Genomic DNA, 5812 nt, shown 5'->3' with positions numbered 1-5812 from the left:
CATGTGACAGTTTACAGGAGGATCAAGAAGAGAAATTGACCTACTATGTGCTCGCACCTCTCTTAAATTCTCGATTCTAATCCCACCAGGAACCAACTTTCCATTGGTCCACTGAGGTTACCTGTCTTTCCTACTAGGCTTCTGTGGCTACCTTTCTAAAATTCCTCTCACAGTGTAAAATGATTTCCCTTACAGAGAGATAGGCTGGGAGTATGGATCGACCCACCATCGGCCCATGTTCAGTGGGGAAGCAATTTACAGAAGCCAGACCTTCCACCTTCTGCACCCACAATGACCTTGGGTATGGACAGAGGGTCAAAGAATAGGAAAGCTATCATGGGAGGGGATGGGATATGGAGTTCTGGTGGGAACTGTGTGTAGTTGTACCCCTCTTATCCTATGTTTTTTTTTCAGTGTTTACTTTTTATAAATAAAATATTTTAAAATGGTTTCGTGTGTGTGTGTGTGTGTGTGTGTGTGTGTGTGTGTGTGTGTGTGTGTGTGCCTCCAAGGTTATTGCTGGGGCTTGAATCCACTGCACCTGGAGGCTATTTTTTCCCTTTTGTTGTCCTTGTTGTTTATTGCAGTTGTTGCTGTTGTTGTTGTTGGATAAGACAGAGAGAAATGGAGAGTGGACGGAAAGACAGAGGGGGGAGAGAAAGATAGACATCTGTAGATCCACTTCACTGCTTGTAAAGCAACGCCCCTGCAGGTGGGGAACCGGGGGCTCGAACCAGGATCCTTATGCCAGTCCTTGTGCTGGTCCTTGCACTTTGTGCCATGTGCACCTAACCCGCTGTGCTACCACCCAGCCCCACCCTTGTGTTTTTTAAAAACCTCTCCAACTAGGGAGTCGGGCTGTAGCGCAGTGGGTTAAGCGCAGGTGGCGCAAAGCACAAGGACCGGCATAAGGATCCCGGTTCGAACCCCGGCTCCCCACCTGCAGGGGAGTCGCTTCACAGGCGGTGAAGCAGGTCTGCAGGTGTCTATCTTTCTCTCCTCCTCTCTGTCTTCCCCTCCTCTCTCCATTTCTCTCTGTCCTATCCAACAACAATAATAACTACAACAATAAAACAACAAGGGCAACAAAAGGGAATAAATAAATTAAATAAATACTTTAAAAAATTTAAAAAAAAAAAAAAACCTCTCCAACTATTTCCCAGGTGCTACCTTATAGTTCTTCCCCACTCAGTGGGGAAGCAGTGAAATAAACTAAACAAAACAGCCATAGACTCAAACAGTCCCAGATAACTGAAGTTCCAGGCCTATTGCCCCTCAGAACTGCCCCTAATAAAGAGAGAGAAGTTGGTCACTCAATTTCACAAAGTTTAAGATTAAGTCTACAGTGACACATAAATGTTCCATGAGATTTGGAAGGAACAAAAAAGCATTTTAGGCTAATTTTTAAATTCTAATTTCACTCTGAAATTTCAGTTATTCGGGCCTTTAAAAGATGATACATTTTAAAAACATTCTAGAAGGGAAAACAGAATATCATCTTGATTTATAAAGGGGATTACTAACAGGATTATATACAGAATGATATTTTGACTCCCAAAGTAGATCCAACTAGAGTTCCAGATCTAGTGATCTCAGTGACAGAATTCTAAGATATTTCCTTGCCTGTGTTATAGAGAGTTAAATATGCATGCCGTCACCATATAAAACGTGTTTCTACCTATATGACAACTCTATGAGCAGTTCCTAGTACACTGTAGTGAATTCTGATACCACCTCTAGGTTAAGTGATAAAGAGTACTTACTGCAGTCAACTAACAGTGTGCCGTGGTCGCATGTAAGACAAGCAGTGACAGGTGTCATATATGCCAACTCTTGCATTAGAAACAACTATGTTTTAATTTAGTGGCACTTTCATTACTAGACATTACTTTTTAATTTAGATGACAGTAGTGGGCTGTTGGAAAAGCCATAGCATATATTTTTTTTCTTTGAAAACCATTTTATTAAAGGTCCTTTAGAGCAACATCCAAACTCCAGGTGCCAAGCAGATTTGATTATGCTGTGGGTACTGGCTGGGGCATGGCAGGTGGCTCTGGCTTTCCACCCTTCTGCTCTGAGATTGGAGTGGTGGGCAGTATCTCATCTTTGGGTTCCATAATGCTCACGTGGTTAGGCAGAGTCTTCTTAGGGCCAATCTTACCACTTGGGTCCCAAGGCAACATGATCTTCACTTTGATGCCCAGCACACCTTGTCTGAGAAGCACATGACATACAGCAATATCAACATAATAGTTGACGGAGTGCCCGCTGTGAATCATCAAACCGTCCATAAACTTGATAGACTGAGCCTTCTGTCCTCTGAAGTTTGCCGGACACCACAACCTCACAGCCTTTGGCTCCACGCTCCATGATGAACCACCGCACACCACAGCATGCCCTCCGAACAGCAAGACCACCAAGTAGTCTGTAATGCACAGTCTCTGCCTGGGCAATGGCACACAGACCTCTTGTGGCCACCTTTTCAGCATAAAGCTCTACACTACCCTCGGGGAAGCCAAACTTCTTCTGTACCACAGCAGTCAATTCCCGGATCCTCCTGCCTTTCTCGCCAAGAACATTTTGTGTCCTGGTGGCTAAGACGATGATTTCTGTTCCGGTTTGATGTAACACAGACCTCACCTCCAGAGTCGCCATCTTCAGCCAGCTCCCAAGTTAGAAACTCATTCAGCTCAGCAATGAAGATGCCATCAGCAACAAATGTAAGATCAAGAGAAGAGCAAAGGTCTTCAATATGACATTAATTTTGTTGACCAGGAAACCCTCATAAGCGCCTTCTCCAAGCCAAGAGGACCTAAATCTCAAGTCTACTCTTTAGCCCAGAGCCACTGTGCCCATAGCATATTTTTACATAGAAAAATATGCCATAATTTTTCCAACAACCCAATATTATTTATTGGTTGCCACCATGGAGGTGGCTCAATGGACAAAACTTTGGATTCTCAAGCATGAGGGCCTGAATTTGATGCCTAGCATTGCATGTGTTCTCTTTCTCTTCCTCCTTCTGTCCCTCCCTCCCTCCATTCTCCTCTCTCTTCCTCTTTAATAAATAAACTAACCAAAAACAATAAATAAATAAATAATAATAAAAAATAAACTAACCTTTAAAAAATATTTATGCCACCCCTTTTTTCCTTTTCAGAAATGCCCCCTCTGGTTGTTTGTTTGTTTTTGGGAGAGGGCACCATAGCCTAAGTAAACTTACTTTGAATTCTTTTTCTAATAAATTTTAATACACTAAAAAAGAAAACATATATATATATATATAAGACCCCATGCTTTTGACATCTTCAAACAGATTCATCTCACTATTTCTCCAAATAATCTCTAATGAATGTATTATTATGAACTGTATACAGATAAACAAGTGGAACAAAGATGTTAAGTAATACTCCCAGGTTCAACAGCTAATGAGTGAACTGGGGGAAGTTGGGACAGATGTAAACTCCAATCTAAACTGACCCCTCAAATCCATCATGTTCCACTAGACTCAGAGTTTAGGAACATGTCACTGAAAGAACTACAGTGCAGTACATTCAGTGGTATTTTTGTTTGTTTGTTTGGTTTTTTTTTTTTTTTGGTTGTTAAGATGACTGTCATTCTTCTGTTGTCACCAGTCTCATCATCTCCAGGTAGACTGAGAAAAACAAAGGAGAAGAGAGGGAAATACCATAGCCCAAAGCTTCCCCCAGTGTTGTGGGGACCTGATTCAAACCTCGATAGGTCATACACATGGCAAAAATGGCAATTTCCCAGGTGAGCTATCTTCCTGGTAAGATATTCATTAGGCACAAATACTTTGGAAAGGAATGAGAAAAAGTAGGGATGGGCAAAAGAATTTCCCCAAGTTTGGGCCAAGTAACTACATCAGTATAATACTACCTTTCTTAGCCCTTGCTTGGTTTCCATAGGAAGTATCTGACTTTAGCCCATTCTCTGCAAGAAGAGCTTATTAATGTAGTCTATTTTCTGTCACACACACACACACACACACACACACACACACACACACACACACACACACTGACTTGGGGTTTCTAAGGTCAGATGTTGAAAGATAATACTCGTTTTTTTAATGAGGGAGAACCAGAACATCACTCTCTGGCTTATGTGCTGCCAGGGATTGAACTCAGGACCTCACACTTCTAACTCCTGAGCTCTACTGCTGAACCACTCAACCAGCTGCAATATATAAGGGAGTATTTGGGGTGAAGAGTAGGTCAGTTGGTAGTTATACCAACTGTGCACAGGAGGTGTAAATAGATTTTTTTCTCTTAGATCTTTTTTTGAGGTGTACCATCTGAATATCTTGGAATGTAGACAATAGACAGATGGACGAAGCATTGAACAGCCCCATCAGCAGTGAGCATATAAATTAGGAGTTCAAGTTAGTAACCAGGTGACTAAATGTGAAGAGGCAGAAAATATCTTCACCAAGCAAGGCAATAGAGAAGCAATAATAGGTTAAGTCCTACAGAGAAAGAAAAGTTCACTGTGGAATGGTGCCAAACTCAAAAAAAAAAAAAGGATATCATTCATAAGTTTATTTTAAAGAAGCCTAACAAGGTGAGTGATGACTAGTCAGGTAAAGAAAAAGAAGAGAAGTCTAAATAGAAGGTCCTGTGTCAAGGAATCCTGTATCCTTGGGAGAAGGATACAGGATGGGAGAAGGAGTCACAGGTAGAGCACTTGCTTTATAGACAAGGTCCCAGGTGGAATCGCTGGAACAGCATGTGACCAAACAATCCTCTACTCCCTTTCAGTCTCTCATAAAATAAATGAGATAAATGAGTGTTTTAAGAGATAAGATCCCCTGTCAGCCTATTCATGGTGGTGGTCTCAAGTCACAAACTATGTAGAGCCAACTGACCTATATGTGACCTCATTTATTGTATCCTCTCAGTAACTGAGTTGAGTTGCTAAGGGTTGGACTAGGTTGTTTTCTCTGAATGCTTACATGTGAGGCTAATTCTCATTTGAGATCACTTTCAATGTCTAACACAAGAGACATTTCCTCTCCCTCTCTCTCTTTTCCCTCCCTCCCCTCTCAATTTCTCTTGGTCTTTATCAACAAAATAAAAAGAAAAAAGTTGCCACCATGAGCAGTGGATTCATCACTCAGGCACCAAGCCCCAGTAATAACTCTGGTGGCAATAAAAAGGAAGGAAGTAAGGAAGGATGGAAGGAAGGAAGGAAGGAAGGAAGGAAGGAAGGAAGGAAGGAAAGAAGGAAGTGTAGAAGGAAGGAAAGAAAGAAGGAAAGAAGGAAGGAAGGAAGGAAAGAGAGAGAGAGAGGCGGTAGCACAGTGGGTTAAGCGCATGTGATGACCTCAGGGGAGTAGCTTCACAAGCAGTAAAGCAGGTCTGCAGGTGTCTATCTTTCTCTCCCCCTCTCTGTCTTCCCCTCCTCTCTCCATTTCTCTCTGTCCTATCTAACAATGATGACATCAATAACAACTACAATAATAACTACAACAACAATAAAAAACAAGGGCAACAAAAGGGAAAATAAATAAATATTAAAAAAAAAGAAAGAAATGTCTCTATAGAGACATTCCTATCCTTCCCCTTTCTCCTATTTCTCCCTCTTGAATTCTAAAGTGGAAAAAAGTAAGGATGTTCACTAAACTGTAGAAAAATTTCACTTGGCAAATACTGATCAAGATGTGGCCAACAGAAAAGCAACATATGTTCATATTTTGGAGTAGAGTAAAAATAACAACAACAAAGAACCCAACACTCACACTTTTCAGAAGTTTTCTTTGTTTCAGATCATTTTGCACATAGTTGAGAAA

At 41.3% G+C, this 5812-nt stretch overlaps 1 pseudogene; it reads right to left on the bottom strand.

The window, feature by feature from the left end:
- Window positions 1-2005: 2005 nt before the first annotated feature.
- On the bottom strand, window positions 2006-2729 carry LOC103116856 (small ribosomal subunit protein uS3-like; annotated as a pseudogene).
- Window positions 2730-5812: the final 3083 nt, after the last annotated feature.

This window comes from Erinaceus europaeus, chromosome 5 (genome assembly GCF_950295315.1).
Source record: "Erinaceus europaeus chromosome 5, mEriEur2.1, whole genome shotgun sequence".
NCBI classification, from domain to species: Eukaryota; Metazoa; Chordata; class Mammalia; order Eulipotyphla; family Erinaceidae; genus Erinaceus; species Erinaceus europaeus.
This window is presented reverse-complemented; position numbering and strand designations above follow the sequence as displayed.